This window comes from Bos taurus, chromosome 1 (genome assembly GCF_002263795.3).
Source record: "Bos taurus isolate L1 Dominette 01449 registration number 42190680 breed Hereford chromosome 1, ARS-UCD2.0, whole genome shotgun sequence".
NCBI classification, from domain to species: domain Eukaryota; kingdom Metazoa; phylum Chordata; class Mammalia; order Artiodactyla; family Bovidae; genus Bos; species Bos taurus.
Window position 1 is genome coordinate 36179119 of NC_037328.1, and position 18007 is coordinate 36197125.

Here is an 18007-nt window from a genome sequence, read left to right on the forward strand (position 1 = left end):
AACTAGAGAGCTCAGAAACAAACCCACACACCTTGGGTCAGTTAATCTATGACAAAGGAGACTGTGACAAAGAACAGGCAATGGAGGAAAGACAGTCTCTTCAGCAGTTGATGTTGGGAAAGCTGGACAACCACATATAAATCAATGAAGTTAGAACACTCCCTCATATTATATACAAAAATAAACTCAAAATGACTTAAAGACCTTTATAAGACATGACACCGTAAGACTCATAAAACAGAACATAGGCAAAACGTTCTCTAATGTAAACCCATAGCAATATTTTCTTAGATCTTAAGGATAAAGAAAGAAAAGCAAAATAAACAACTGGGACCTAATCCAATTTAAAAGGTTTTGCACAGCAAAGAAAACCATTAACAAAACTAAAGACAACCTATGAAATGGGTGTAAATATTGGCAAATGATGTTACCAACAAGGGGTTAAAATCCAAAATATACAAACAGCTGATACAAATCAATATCAAAAAAACAACCAAGTCAAAAATGCAGAAGACCTAAATAGACATTTTCCCAAAGAAAACATACAGATTGCCAACAGGCATATGAAGAGATGCTCAACATTGCTAATTATTGAAGAAATACAACTCAAAACCACAATGAGGTATCACCTCACACCAGTCAGAAGACTATCATCAAAAAGTCTTCAAATAATAAATGCTGGTGAGGGTATGGAGTAGAGGGGAACCCTCTAACATGATGGGAATTAAACTGGAGCAGCCACTGTGAAAAACTGTCAGAGGTTCCTTTAAAACTAAAAATAGAACCTACCATACGATCCAGTAATCCTGCTCATGGGTATGTATCTGGAAAATATGAAAACTCTAATTCAAAAAGATACTTGCACCCTAATGTTCATAGCGCACTATTTCAATATCTAACACATGGAAACCTGAGTGTCCACAGTAGACAACTGACTCAGGAAGAAGTGGTTCTATACACACACGATGGAATATTACCCAGCTAAGAATATGAAGGAGCTATTCCCGTTTACAGCAATGTGGATGAACTTAAAGAATATGCTTAGTGAAATAAATTGGAGAAAAGACAAATACTATATGATATAACTCATATATGTGATCTAAAAAATAATGGCAATGAATCTATATACAAAACACAAAGAGACTCCAGACTTAGAAAACAAATTTTTGGTTACCATAGGGGAAAGGGAGGGGAGAAAGAAGGAATTAGGCGTATGAGTTTAACAGATACAAACTACTATACATAAACTAGAGAAGCAACAAGGGTTTACTATATAGCACAGGTCACTACACTCAATACCTTATAATACCTATAATGAAATATAATCTGCAAAAGAAATATCCCAAACGTGAATCACTTTGCTATAAAACTGAAACTAACACAATGGTGTAAATCCACTATACTTCAATAAAAAGTTAGAGATGACATAAAAAAATCCTATTTTCTTTCATTCACATTTTATGAATTACAATTATCAACATTTTCAGAATGTTATCATTAATCAGTGAATATTCTTTTAGATGTATGTTGAGCAAGGGTGTGTTTTTGCATGATACATGGATGGCGGTGGATATTTTCATCAGATGATTTTCATATTCTTTGTTATTTCCTAGCCAAAATAAAGCATTCATTCATTATATTTAGTTTTTTAGTTATTATATATTCATTCATTATAATTAGTAAATAGGCAAATCTATGTTATTTATATCACTACATTCAGATGGCTTGTTGTGATATCTTTCTTCATTTTATAAGTTAGTCCTTAAAAAGCTGGGTCTTCTGAAACTCTTGGGTTTGCACGTTAGAGAAAGTCCCAAGACCTATACACAGGTAACTTTAAAATATGCCTGTTCCTAACTGCTAGACTTTGCATAGTGATTAGCTTAACTTCTACTGGTAATAAATGTAGCATGCCAATAAACAAGTTCTCAAAATACCTAAAGTACATAGTGAGTACTAAAAATATACATCACTCTTAAAAAACTAAGCAATCGCTAAGTGCTAAGTTTTCAAATCTGAGTGGACTTGCATTATAAAAAGTTTTAGGGGCTGCACAGCTATGTAGATGAATAAACAGATTTTCTAAGGTAAATCTGATGAAATGAATAGGTTTATTTTCATCCACAAAATGTATTAATTTTCTAGGAGTTTTAATAAAATACTTATTTTTACAAGATGTTCCATTTTAAGAGTACCCTACTTTACTAAATTTTAATTCCATTTAAAGTTTATTGGATTACATTTTGCTAGAAACAAATTAGTATAGGCTCAGATAGCATAATACTGCAAAAACTATCTTGCTTGTCTTCATCATCCTTTCTTTCCCCATCACATTTTTTTCTTTGAAATTAAGAAGGCATTGAGAATACTTTATCCCCCTCTTGTTTAAAACTCAAATGTTGCTGTTGATTATTTTGAAGTAAAGAAGCTTGTAATAACATCTTAAAGTAGAACATGGAATTTTAGTGACATCTTGTGGCCAAGGCTTTTCTCTGAGTATTCTATGTCTGTCATAGAATGGGCTGTGTACTAGTGGACTTCCAACAGGAGAATGTACTTCTGAGAGTACCTGAAGACTCCAAAAATTTAAACTGATATAAAGGGTCTTACGGAGAAGGCAATGGCACCCCAGTCTAGTACTTTTGCCTAGAAAATCCCATGGACGGAGGAGCCTGGTAGGCTGCGGTCCTTGGGGTCGCTAAGAGTCGGACACGGCTGAGCGACTTCACTTTCACTTTTCACTTTCATGCATTGGAGAAGGAAATGGCAACCCACTCCAGTGTTCTTGCCTGGAGAATCCCAGGGACGGGGGTAGCCTGGTGGGCTGCCGTCTATGGGGTTGCACAGAGTCGGACACGACTGAAGCGACTTAGCAGCAGCAAAGGGTCTTAAGGCAACCAATTTCCTAAACTTCAGTACCGGCCCTCTCCCTATACTAACTGGACCAGGCCTGTGGTCTAGGCACTATGCCATTTCCTTTTTTCCAACCTTCCTTTTACAGTTACTCTTACCGCTCCTGTGCCTCACTGTAGTGCATTGCTCTGTGGTATCAAAACCTCAAATTTTAAAATCAAAATTTTTAATTAACTGGTGTAGGGAAAGGGAATCACTACAATTATCATTCAACAAAAGCTTTGCAAGTCAGGTGGTTGCTAAGCTTTCATTAAAATTAATTTGGTTTCAACACAATTAAAGAAAAATATCATCAGATGATGATCTAACATCTGATCATTTATTAAAATGAATCTTGGCAATAAATCACGTTTTTTGCCTTTTGATCTAAAGTTTATATACACTAAAATGTACAACTCTTAGAAAATGTCTCAACTATTATAATTTCATTCCTCTCTACTTATTAGTGTGAGCGTACTTTCTCATGCTTATTTAAAAGACAAAACTGATGACAAACTGATTTATATAAGAAATAACCTACTTCATTAAATCATGGGTTTTCAGTGAAGTGTGTGAATTAGTTACAGAATTTTGGTCAATTATATAAAACTAAAAATTATAATAACCAGAAGACATGTTTAACACTTTAAACATAGTAAAATTTTTAAAAATTGTGATTTTTTTCCTGCATAGAAGCGTTATACAGTGATTAATACGTTTTTAAAAAATAAAATATATTAAGATAAAATTCTATGTGACAACTGGAATACAAATTAATACATATGCAATGAAATATTACTCAGCCATAAAAAGAATGAAATAATGACATCTGCAGCAACATGGATGAACCTAGAAATTATCATACTAAGTCAATTAAGTCAGATAAACATAAGTAACATGTGAGATCACTTATATGCAGAATCTAAAATATGATACAAAAGATTTACAAAATAGATGTAGACTCACAGACATAGAAAACAAACTTACAGTTACAAAGGTGAAAGGGATGTAGGGATAAATGAGGGATTTTGGATGAACAGGTGTTCAGTTGCCCAGTTGTGTCTGACTCTGCAACCCACGGACTGCAGCATACCAGGCCTGGATGAACAGATACACACTACTATATATAAAGCAGATAAACCACAAGGACCTACTGTATAGCAGAGGGAGCTATATTCAGTATTTAATAACCTATACTGGAAAGTAATCCGAAAAAGAGTATTTATATATAGCTGATTGCTGACACCTGAAACATTGTAAATCAATGTTCAATAAAAGAAAGCGGGGAAATAAAGTACAAATTAAAGGAGTGCAAGTAAAATTTCTAGGTGTAAAAGTCTGTAAATGTTTAGATACTGCTCGGTAGAAAAACAATTAAGTTGGATAGATTTTTAAAAATTAACACTTATTTAAAAATATAAATTACTTCTTTTCAGCTATTTAATAATATAATATTTCAGATGTCAACTCAAAATTTGTGAGGGAGTAAATTTTACAAGCATTCTTTCAGGGGATATGCAGGCAAACAAGTTTGAAGGGCAGGACTCATATCATTTCTACTTGACTTTTATTTCATAGACTCAGATATTTGGGAGAAAAATCACTTAAATTTGTGCTTTAGATTATGGTAGTATTTTCTGAAACTAAAAATAGGACAAAATCTGAGTGCTGTATAGAATATTTCAAATCAAAACCATATTCCTAGATCTAGGAAGCTGTGGTCTGCTAAGCTCAAAATCAAAAGAAAAATTTGTAGAAGAATTATTTTTCCTTTTTCTGATTAGAATCGAAGTGTCCTGGCAGAAAGTGAAGAGGAACTAAAAAGCCTCTTGATGAAAGTGAAAGAGGAGAGTGAAAAAGTTGGCTTAAAGCTCAACATTCAGAAAACGAAGATCATGGTATCTGGTCCCATCACTTCATGGGAAATAGATGGGGAAACAATGAAAACAGTGTCAGACTTTATTTTGGGGGGCTCCAAAATCACTGCAGATGGTGATTGCAGCCATGAAATTAAAAGACACTTACTCCTTGGAAGGAAAGTTATGACCAACCTAGATAGCATATTCAAAAGCAGAGACGTTACTTGGCCAACAAAGGTCTGTCTAGTCAAGGCTATGGTTTTTCCAGTGGTCATGTATGGATGTGAGAGTTGGACTGTGGAGAAAGTTGAGTGCCCAAGAATTGATGCTTTTGAACTGTGGTGTTGGAGAAGACTCTGGCGAGTCCCTTGGACTGCAAGGAGATCCAACCAGTCCATTCTAAAGGAGATCAGTCCTGGGTGTTCTTTGGAAGGAATAATGCTAAAGCTGAAACTCCAGTACTTTGGCCACCTCATGTAAAGAATTGACTCATTGGAAAAGACTCTGATGCTGGGAGGGATTGGGGGCAGGAGGAGAAGGGGATGACAGAGGATGAGATGGCGGGATGACAGAGGGTGAGATGGCTGGATGGCATCACCAACTCAATGGATGTGAGTTTGAGTGAACTCTGGGAGTTGGTGATGGACAGGGAGGCCTGGCGTGCTGCAGTTCATGGGGTCACAAAGAGTCGGACACCACTGAGCAACTGAACTGAACTGAAGAGTCCATTGATTGTAAGCTGCACCACTGATTCAATTACTTTTTGGTGCCAAAGCCTGGCATCACACTCAATGGATGTATAGAGTTAAGAAAAATCTAATGTCAGAAATGTTAAATAATAGAGTATGTGGAGGGGCTGAGGAAATATCTTAGGATGAAAGAAATAAGCTAATACAAAAACATTTTTAAAAAATAGCAGGTCTTTAATTTTTCTTTTTATAAGGTACGGTTAAATGTGATATAACTAATGTTCATCAAAGTTATTATCAGTAGTGACAGAAAACAGCAAATGCTGAGTGTCTAGTATTGACAAAATGTGCTGGTGGGGTTACACAGAAGTACAAAATATGGTCATTTTTGTTATATAAACAGAAGAAAGTTTGATAGGGAGAAGATGGCACAGTTGGTACTAACAATTTGGAAGCACTCACAGAATAGACTGAATTGTAAATGAAGAGCAGGATTTACACCCATGTAGAACAAAGGGTGGCAAATTGGCCCCGGAGTCAAAGTTCACTCAACATCTGTTTTGTATAATACATCGAGCTAAGATGGCTTTACTATTTTTAAATGGTTTTAAAAATAAAATTTGGTAATGCATGACTATTGTGTGAAATTCATATATTCCTGGAGCACATCTATGTTTATTCCCTTACTGTTGGGCTCATTTTGTATCTACAGGGCAGAGCTGAGTAGTTGTAACAGAGACTGTATGATTTGCAAAGCCTAAAGTATTTGTTATCTGATTTTTTTTTAAACACAAAATGGTTGCCTGTTTCTGATGTAGAGGATCATCTTTATATGTGAATTGGTGACACTCACAAAGGCTAGGTGGTGGGAGCACAAGGTGATGACATAGAAGTAGTAGAAGGAAAGTCTGTAGAAGTGGGTTAGGGCCAGTTTGAGAGACTTTGCATTAGGCACCAAGATGCCACAGTCAATTTCTGGGGCATGATTGTCATAGTGCTCTGTAGAAAGATTAATTTGGCAGCAGTTTGTAAAATAGATTAAAACACAGTATTAACAACTGGAGTAGAGAAGCAATTTAGAAAATTAAAGCAATGGTATAAATATAAGGCAGTGTATATCTAGAATTCAGTGGTGATTTGGGAATGGAAAGAAACATAATTAACTCTGCTGCTGCTGCTAAGTCACTTCAGTCGTGTCCGACTCTGTGCGACCCCATAGACGGCAGCCCATCAGGCTCCCCCGTCCCTGGGATTCTCCAGACAAGAACACTGGAGTGGGTTGCCATTTCCTTCTCCAATGCATGAAAGTGAAAAGTGAAGGTGAAGTTGCTCATTCGTGTCCGACTCTTTGCGACCCTACGGACTGCAGCCTGCCAGGCCCCCCTGTCCATGGGATTTTCCAGGCAAGAGTACTGGAGTGGGGTGCCACTATCTTCTCCATAATTAACTCTAATAATTATTAATAATTGATAGCAATAAGATGTTAAATATATCTTAATCTGAATTTTATCTTAGGTCTAGTTCACATAACTTGACCCAAATCTGTTATACAGAACCTTGTTCATAGTAAGGCATCTCTCCAAATGTGAAATTAAACCAATCACAACATGCCCACTTGAATGCAGTGTTGTTAGCTTAATCATCTATTAAAGCATTTATTCACAAAGAATTTATTCTTTGCCTACTATGATCTAAGCACTATTCTTGGTGGTGAATGCAAGAGCAGTGAACAAAAGAGACAAAAAACTGTCACTAAGATGGCAGACAGAGCTCACCTCTCCCTATGAACACATTAAAAGTACATTTACCTGTGCAACAATTTCTCACAGAAAACTAACTAGAAACTGGCAGATCTACCACATACCACAGTTGCAAGAAATATCTCCATGTAACTGGGCAGGACAAAAAAAAAAAAAAAGGCCTTAGGTTGGGACTTGCACCTCTGGGAGGGATTGCTAAGGAAGAGGTGGTCTCCGTGGGTGGCTCCTTGCCCAGAGAAGGGGGCATGTAGACTCACAATCTAGGCATCCCAGTAATAGGGTACCCTATGGAGAAACAAAGCCCTTTCTTTGCCTGCTGAGAAATCTGCTGAGACAGACAGAGGTCTGGACAACCCTAGACTCTACTTGTGAGGAGTGTGCATGTGCTGGCTTGCTAAGTCAGCAGAAAGAGCCTTGTACTGGTGGCTGCCACCTCACCACATTTCTCAGTCTGAAAAGCCAAATACCTCAGCTCTGCTCATTCCATACCACAGGCTGGTGCTAGATCAGGGCAGAGTTCAATCTAGCTACAAAGAGAGACAGTGGCATCTAGGGTGTGATCCAAGAGGAACCCTGGAGACCATGGTCAGCATGTACATGGGGGTGGCAGGCTAGGCCAGGCCGACGGTTGTCAATGCATGCAATGGGTGGCACCATAGAACACGCAGTGGCTAAGCACTAAGTCTCAGGCAGAGAGAGCACTCTGTCTAGTTCCATAGAAGCAGACTGAAGGGCCTGAGTGGAGCCACAGCAGTGTCACAAGAATGAGCTGCAAATAAGCACTGAATCTCAGCCTGACAGCCCCTGGGCAGGGGAACACAGAGATTCATTTCCCAGAGAGAGTACCCTGGCTCCACCCACATCACTCTGCAACTTACCCTAGCTCTGGAGCAGACAGGTTCTGGAAGGAGTCTACACAGTGGCACTCCAGAGTCTAGCCACTAGCAGGATAGCCACCTCAATTGCTGCAGGCACAACACCCTGACACTCAGCCTAATCTACACCATAGCCTTGCACTGGACCTGGGATGAACACAACAGAGAAAGGGATGAAACCTTATGCTGCTTCTGGGTGGAACTGCCAATGCCTCTACAGGTGGTGCCTAGGTCTGCTGTGACTTGCTTCACCAATCACCTTCTTTCTGGCAGGGCATGCACTCAAGGGCAAGTTTAATCCAACCCACCCACAGGGCTTCTACTCCAACAAGAGTGGACTTTGCCCTGGACAGGGTGGTGACACCTTGGAGCAAAGATGAAGCCTGAACTCACATCCAGCTTGGGTTCTACACACTGCAACACTAGTCACCCATCAAGGCGACAATATCCAGCATAATCCGAGGAAAGAGATGGCTGACATCCATACCAAAATCAGCCCCCATATAGAAAATATTGGACACACAGCAATACAGAGGTGCTCCCACATAAAAACACTCCTTCAAGACCAAAATAGATAACTGTTTCTTCTAAATTCATAAAGACAGAGAAATTTAAATAAAATGAAAAGGCAGAAGAGCCTACTGCCAATTGAAAGAACAACTGAAATCCCTTGAAAGAACAAATAATGAAACAGACCTCACCAGTCAACTACACTCCAAGTTCAAAAATGAGGTGATAAAAATGTTTAAAAAAATTAAGAAAGATTACTGATAGAAGTGCAGATCATTGTGACAAGGAAATAGAAACTATGAAGATGAACTGATGAAAATTAGAAAATTGAACTACCAAGATAAAAACCAATTTAGAAGCAATGAATAGCAGACTAAATGACACAGAGGAATGAACAGGTGATCCAGAAGACAGAATAATGGAAACCAACCACTCAAAATATCAGACAGGAAGACAAATGAAAGAGAAAGAAAGCAACATACATGATTCATGGGTTATTATAAAGCTTGCAAATCTATCCAAAATATGGGTATCAGGAGAAGAGAAAGAAAAGAGGATTGAAAATGTATTTGAAGAAATTATGGCTGAAAACTTCCCAACCTAAAGAAGGAAATATATTAAAGTACAGGAGGCACAGAGGGCCCCAAACAAGGTGACACCAAACAGACCCACACCGAACTTACTGTAGTTAAAATGACAAAAGTGAAACAAAAAGAAGATTCTAAAGGCAGCAAGAGAGAAATAAAGAATTATTTACAAGGGAACCTGCATAAGGCTATTAGCAGATTTCTCTGCAGAAACTCTGCAGGCCAGAAGAGAGTGGCATGGCATATTCAAAGTTCTGAAAAGGGAGAATCTGCAACCTAGGATACTCTACCCAATAAGATTATAATTTAGAACAGAAAGAGATAATTTCTCAGATGAGCAAAAACTGAAAGAATTCATCAATACTAAATCTACGCTAAAAGACATATTAAAGATCTCTAAGTAGAAAAGGAGCAAAAATCTACAGGAAAGAGAAAAATCACAATAGGATGGGCAAATACATAAAAGAATTGAAACACAACACTTTAAATTAACTATACTCCAATAAATTTTTTAAAAAGGATTGAAGATCATTTAAACAAGCCAGCACATAGATTTTAAACCTAATCAATAAACTTTGTAAAAGCAAAACAGAAACAGACTCATAGAAGATAAATTTATGGCTACCAAAGGGGAAGGGGATGCAGGATAAATTCGGAGTATGGCAATAATAAGAACAATATATATGTATAAAACAGATAACCAAGAAAGATTTACAACATATTCAATAGCTTGAAATAACCTAAAATGTAAAATAATATGAAAACCAAATATAACTGAATCTCTTTGGTGTAATAGCTGAAACTACACGATACTGTAAATCAACTATTAAAAGTTCAGAGATTTTTAACTGACATTAACAAGAAAAAATTAAAATGATTATAACTACAATTAACAGTAAAAGAATAAGAATGAAAATATAAAGTAGAAATCAAAATCACAAAATGTGCAAGAACCAGAGAGGGTACTGGGGCAGATGCCAACAGTGGGACTTAACAGCTGCAGTGATGCTGCAACAAGGGAAAGCTTTAATCACTATTCAGGAAGAGTCTAGGGACAGCATGGGACCCAGACAGAAGGAGGGACATTGAACCAGCAATTTTTTTTGGGGGGGGGTGGGGGGAGGTACTATGATTATCCACATCATTCTGGTTTCTCTTTTCCAAATTAATGTTTTCTGTTATATTGCTGATGGATGAAGGGTATCTGCTGAAAAGAAGTCTGGCATGCCACCCTGTTTTATGCACACTCAAGATTTAAAAAAAAAAAAAAAGGATTCTGCCCGTTCAAAATAACTAGTACTCTGCTGGAATAGGATGTATTCTGAAAAAATGGGTAACAATTTAAATATTAGTGAAAGATTTTATAGCTAGTCAAAGTGGTAGAGGTGGGAGGAAAAAGATTTGTGGTGAGTCAATGTTTAATGGTCTACTACAGGATTGGCAAATACTGAACTCATCCACCCTCCTATATCCCCAAACTGTAGTGGACACCAGTCATCAGTCTTCCCATTTTTTTCCCACTGAGCTCAAAGAGGGTCACGCATTCTTCATTGCATTTTTCCAGGCACCATTCATAATCAATTGACATTAGAAAGAGAAGTAAAATCCAACCATCATCTCAGATCTAGATGTCTTCTGTGCTTCATGGTAAATGCAGTCTCTGTTCTATGTTCTTCAAAGGGGGCCATGTCCTTGAATCATAAAGCTGACATTTGTGAATACTCTCAGCTCTTCAATTACATTTATTTTATATTTGACAATTAAATTTTACTGTGTTTCATGAATGTGGGATATATTCTTCAATAGTTTGTCATGCAGATATATTATATAGTGCCTCTGGTATTGGGAGATGATTATTTATGCAAAATCCTCCATGGTGATTATCGTGATTATATGTAAGGGTTTGGTTTAATAATTTGCAAACTGTATTTCTAATATCATAATTATGATATATAAACAGACTTTTAGTTAATGACATTACTCATGTCTATTATTTATATATGAATAGATATTTGTTTATGTTTTTATATTACTTGTGATTTCAATCAGAAATTATTCTTGGAAATTTAAATATCTTTAATTAAAATCACATTTAATAAAAGTAATGCATTTCATCATATAATTATATGGTTGAGAGTCTGAAGAGATCGTAGAGATTATCTATTCCTCTCTAAAAAGTAATGCAGACATTCTTTCTACAGCACCCAAATTTCTTAGACCATATTTGGTAAGATGGAAATCACTGTATCCCTAGATAGCTCATTTAATGTGCCGGCAACTACAGTTGTTAAAAGTTCTTTCTCTTTTATAAAGCAGATCCCAGATATATTATTTCACCCTTCCTTAAATACTTCAGCAAATACAGTAGTCCTCCTTTATCGAAAGGGGATTCATTCCACTAATCCCCAGTTCAGTTCAGTTCAGTTGCACAGTCATGTTCGATTCTTTACTACGCCATGAACTGCAGCACGCCAGGCCTCCCTGTCCATCACCAATTCCCAGAGTTCACCCAAACTCATGTCCATCGAATCCGTGATGCCCTCCAGCCATCTCATCCTCTGTCGGCCCCTTCTCCTCCTGCCCTCAATCCCTCCCAGCATCCCAGAGTCTTTTCCAGTGAGTCAACTCTTCGCATGAGGTGGCCAAAGTATTGGAGTTTCAGCTTTAGCATCATTCCTTCCAAAGAACACCCAGGACTGATCTCCTTTAGAATGGACTGGTTGGATCTCCGTGCAGTCCAGAGACTCTCAAGATCTTCTCCAACACCACAGTTCAAAAGCATCAATTCTTCAGCACTCAGCTTCCTTCACAGTCCAACTCTCACATCCATACATGACCACTGGAAAAACCATAGCCTTGACTAGACAGATATTTGTTGGCAAAGTAATGTCTCTGCTTTTGAATATGCTATCTAGGTTGGTCATAACTTTCCTTCCAAGGAGTAAGTGTCTTTTAATTTCATGGCTGCAATCACCATCTGCAGTGATTTTGGAGCCCAGAAAAATAAAGTCTGACACTGTTTCCACTGTTTCCCCATCTATTTCCCATGAAGTGATGGGACCAGATGCCATGATCTTCGTTTTCTGAATGTTGAGCTTTAAGCCAACTTTTTCACTCTCCTCTTTCACTTTCATAAAGAGGCTTTTTAGTTCCTCTTCTCTTTCTGCCATAAGGGTGGTGTCATCTGCATATCTGAGGTTATTGATATTTCTCCTGGCAATCTTGATTCCAGCTTGTGCTTCTTCCAGCCCAGCGTTTCTCATGATGTACTCTGCATATGAATGTTAAATAAGCAGGGTGACAATATACAGCCTTGATGAACTCCTTTTCCTATTTGGAACCAGTCTGTTGTTCCATGTCCAGTTCTAACTGTTGCTTCCTGACCTGCATATAGGTTTCTCAAGAGGCAGGTCAGGTGGTCTGGTATTCCCATCTCTTTAAGAATTTTCCACAGTTTATTGTGATCCACACAGTCAAAGGCTTTGGCATAGTCAACAAAGCAGAAATAGATGTTTTTCTGGAACTCTCTTCCTTTTTCTAACCCCCAGTGGACAGTAGCAAATCCTATGTTTTTTTCTATACATAAATATCTATGATAAAGTTAATTTATAAATTAGGCACAGTAAGAGAGTAACAACAGTAGCTAATAAAATAGAATAAGTAAAACAATATATTGTAATTAAACTATAGAATAAACTATAGACCACCAGGCTCCTCTATCCATGGAATTTTTTAGGCAAGAATACCGGAGTAGGTTGCCATTTACTTCTCTAGGGGATCTTCCCAACCCAGAGTTTGAGTCCACATCTCTTGCACTGGCAGGCAGATTCTATATAACTGAGCTACCTGAGAAACCCCATTCTTCTGTATATCTTTTTATATATTTAAATAGTTTTAAAATATGTGTTTTTTTAAGGACTATAAGAGTTGGGTTGGGTGAGTATATCAAATTTGACTGGAGGGAATCAAGGAAAGTAACAAGCTGTCTGAAGAAGCAAAAGGATGAAAGGCTGGGATGGAGGTGAAGAGGGCACCAGAGGCAACACCATGAGTTTCTGCCCTGAAATTAGGTGCAAACGAAGAGAACTGAGGGTGGTTCAGTTCCATCTGAATGTGGAGACAGGTAGAAAACAGGAGGAAATGTTATTTAGGAAGCTCAGGAAAAGCTTTGACCATTAGAGTTTTCAATTTTTTTTACCTACAGTGGAAAGATATATATGGCTTTTTCAGCAGGACATTAAAAGATTTGGTGTGTGCTTTTAGAAACACTAAAATTGTATGAAATAAATCAAGACTTGTGTTGTAAAAATGATCGGTCTGATACATGAAGCATACTTAAGAAACCACTGCAACATTCCCGGCAAGAGATGAAGGAGAGGTACTTGTAACTAGGAGGCTGGCACTGGAAGTGGGGAAGAAAAGATGGGTGTGAGAAAGAATATTGAGATAGGAATGAAAATATTCAGAGTCTGACTGAGTATGGAGTGTGGGATAACATGTAAGATTCACAGATAACTGCAATGTCATTAACAGAAATATCAGGAGGATGTGCTGATTTTGAAAAGAAAGTTCAGTTTTAAGCACACTGAATTTTATCTATTCCTTATAGAGATACCAAAAAGACAGTTGAGAACCATGTATCTAGTCAATATGATATTAAAAGAAACAGAATCCAAAGGAAACAAGAAAATATTGGTGGGATAGAATCTTCTGGAATGACTGTTTTTAGTATGCTGAAAGAGAACCAGGAATAGGTGCATAAGCAGTGCTAAGAAAGGGACTAAGTAGGTGGTCATAACATGATGCTAAAGCAAGGTAAAGGAGATAGAACTGAATTTAATGATTCATAGGTCACCAGTGCCTACTGAGAGAACGGTTTTAAAAGAAAGGCTAAAAATGTTTAAAAACTCTAATGAAGTTCTGATTATGACTTAGTTTTAATTCATTTCTAATGTTATTTTAATTAATTATGTAATTTAATTCCAAGTCTTTGATTTTTTTTTTTTCTTCCTTTACTATTTATCATTGTTGTAGGAATTTCTTCATCTCTAGGGCATTTACCAAACAATAGTTTCCAGAAACAGTTACAGGACAAATGAAGAGTAGTCCAACAGTCTAGCTTCACTTTTCCCATGGACAGAGGTAAGGTTTTAAAGTCCTAAAGTTTTAAAAATGACTTTGTGCCAGCAAGTTTAGGGATAATACCTATTATGTTTACCTATTTTAGCTGCATCCATTAGATTAATGGGATTAGATGGGTTCTAGTTTTGTTCTTCTTTTTAACTAATCTGTCAGCATGTGACATAAACAGTTGCTCAGATACACAAATATAACTTTGGTGTTCTGTGTACTCAAATTGTTTGTCAATAACATTTGTATGGTCTAGTTCATATTTTTATAGACTCTCAGTAGCTTTCTCCTTCAAGTATTTCTCTAGAAAAAATCATAGTAAATCCTAAATATTTGGCATGTGGTTAAAAAATTTATATTTGTTACTACCTGATCTGCCTCTTGAAAAATTTGTATGCAGGTCAGGAAGCAACAGTTAGAACTGAACATGGAACAACAGACTGGTTCCAAACAGGAAACAGAGTTCGTCAAGGCTGTATATTGTCACCCTGTTTATTTAACTTCTATGCAGAGTACATCATGAGAAACGCTGGACTGGAAGAAACACAACCTGGAATCAAGATTGCCAGGAGAAATATCAATAACCTCAGATATGCAGATGACACCACCCTTATGGCAAAAAGTGAAGAGGAACTAAAAAGCCTCTTGATGAAAGTGAAAGTGGGGAGTGAAAAAGTTGGCTTAAAGCTCAACATTCAGAAAACGAAGATCATGGCATCCGGTCCCATCACTTCATGGGAAATAGATGGGGAAACAGTGGAAACAGTGTCAGACTTTATTTTTCTGGGCTCCAAAATCACGGCAGATGGTGACTGCAGCCATGAAATTAAAAGACGCTTACTCCTTGGAAGGAAAGTTATGACCAACCTAGATAGCATATTCAAAAGCACAGACATTACTTTGCCAACAAAGGTTCGTCTAGTCAAGGCTATGGTTTTTCCTGTGGTCATGTATGGATGTGAGAATTGGACTGTGAAGAAGGCTCAGCGCCAAAGAATTGATGCTTTTGAACTGTGGTGTAGGAGAAGACTCTGGTGAGTCTCTTGGACTGCAAGGAGATCCAACCAGTCCATTCTGAAGGAGATCAGCCCTGGGATTTCTTTGGAAGGAATGATGCTAAAGCTGAAACTCCGGTACTTTGGCCACCTCATGCAAAGAGTTGACTCATTGGAAAAGACGGTGATGCTGGGAGGGATTGGTGGCAGGAGGAGAAGGGGCCGACAGAGGATGAGATGGCTGGATGGCATCACTGACTCGTGGACGTGAGTCTGAGTGAACTCTGGGAGTTGGTGATGGACAGGGAGGCCTGGCGTGCTGCGATTCATGGGGTCGCAAAGAGTCGGACACGACTGTGTGACTGATCTGATCTGATCTGATAATTATTAATGTAATAAATTATTATTATTTTCACTTTCAGAATCATCATAGCATCCTAAATCTTGAAAAGACCATGGAGAAAATTACCTGCTTCATTTGATATATAAGCAATGAAAATCCCAGAAAAATTAAGAAACTAGGTAAAAATCACATGGCATATTAGCACATCAAGTATGATTCAGAGCTATACAAAGACCAACATTTGATAAAATGATTAAATAGTTATTTGCCTGTTTACTCATTCTAAATATTATTAGATTCCTACTATAGACATCAAATTATGTTAGGAGCTTATGAGGAAACAAAAGGAGGTGAAAACATTGTTCCTTCCCTCTAGGAGGTATAGAATGTGGTCCACTGGAGAAGGGAACGGCAAACCACTTCAGTATTCTTGCACTGAGAACCCCATGAAGAGTATGAAAAGGGAAAAAGATAGGATACTGAAAGAGAAACTCCCCAGGTCGATAGATACCCAATATGTTACTGGAGATCAGTGGAGAAATAACTTCAGAAAGAATGAAGGGATGGAGCCAAAGCAAGAACAACACCCAGTTGTGGATGTGACTGGTGACAGAAGCAAGATCCAATGCTGTAAAGAACAATATTGCATAGGAACCTGGAATGTTAGGTCCATGAATCAAGGCAAATTGGAAGTGGTCGAACAGGAGATGGCAAGAGTGAACGTCGACATTCTAGGAATCAGTGAACTAAAATGGAAGGAAATGGGTGAATTTAACGCAGATGACCATTATATCTACTACTGTGGGCAGGAATCCCTTAGAAGAAATGAAGTAGCCATCATAGTCAACAAAAGAGTCCAAAATGCAGTACTTGGATGCAATCTCAAAAACAACGGAATGATCTCTGTTCATTTCCAAGGCAAACCATTCAACATCATGTAATCCAAGTCTATGCCCCAACCAGTACCGTTGAAGAAGCTGAAGTTGAACGGTTCTATGAAGACCTACGAGACCTTTCACAACTAACACCCAAAAAAGATGTCCTTTTCATTATAGGGGACTGGAATGCAAAAGTAGGAAGTCAAGAAACACCTGGAGTAACAGGCAAATTTGGCCTTGGAGTACAGAATGAAGCAGGGTAAAGGCTATTAGAGTTCTGCCAAGAGAACACACTGGTCATAGCAAACACTCTCCCAACAACACAAGAGAAGACTCTACACATGGACATCACCAGATGGGCAACACTGAAATCAGATTGATTATATTCTTATAATATAAGAAGCTCTATACAGTCAGCAAAAACAAGACCTGGAGCTGACTGTGTCTCAGACCATGAACTCCTTATTGCCAAATTCAAAACTGAATTGAAGAAAGTAGGGAAAACCACTAGACCACTCAGGTATGACCTAAATCAATCCATTATGACTATACAGTGGAAGTGAGAAATAGATTTAAGGGTCTAGATCTGATAGACAGAGTGCCTGATGAACTATGGATGGATGTTCATGAAATTGTACAGGAGACAGGGATCAAGACGATCCCCATGGAAAAGAAATGCAATAACGCAAAATGGCTGTCTGAGAAGACCTTACAAATAGCTGAGAAAAAAAGAGAAGTGAAAAGCAAAGGAGAAAAGGAAAGATATACCCATTTGAATGCAAAGTTCCAAAGAATAGCAAGGAGAGATAAGAAAGCCTTCCTCAGTGATCAATGCAAAGAAATAGAGGAGAACAACAGAATGGGAAAGACTAGATATCTCTTGAAGAAAATTAGAGATACCAAGGGAACATTTCACACAAACATGGGCTCAATAAAGGACAAAAATGGTATGGACCTGAGAGAAGCAGAAGATATTAAGAAGAGGTAGCAAGAATACACAGAAGAACTATACAAAAAAGATCTTCATTACCCAGATAACCACAATGGGGTGATCACTCACCTAGAGCCAGACATCATGGAATGTGAAGTCCAGTGGGCCTTAGGAAGCATCACTACGAACAAATCTAGTGGAGGTGATGGAATTCCAGTTGAGGCTGTGAAAGTGTTGTGCTAAATATGTCAGCAAATTTGGAAAACTCAGCAGTGGCCACAGGATTGGAAAAGGTCAGTTTTCATTCCAATCCCAAAGAAAGGCAATGCCAAGGAATGCTCAAATTACCGCACAATTGCACTCATCTCACATGCTAGTAAAGTAATGCGGAAAATTCTCCAAGCCAGGCTTCAGCAATACATGAACCATGAACTTCCAGATGTTCAAGCTGGTTTTAGAAAAGGTAGAGGAACCAGAGATCAAATTGCTAACATCAGCTAGATCGTTGAAAAAACAAGAGAGTTCCAGAAAAGCACCTATTCCTGCTTTATTGACTAT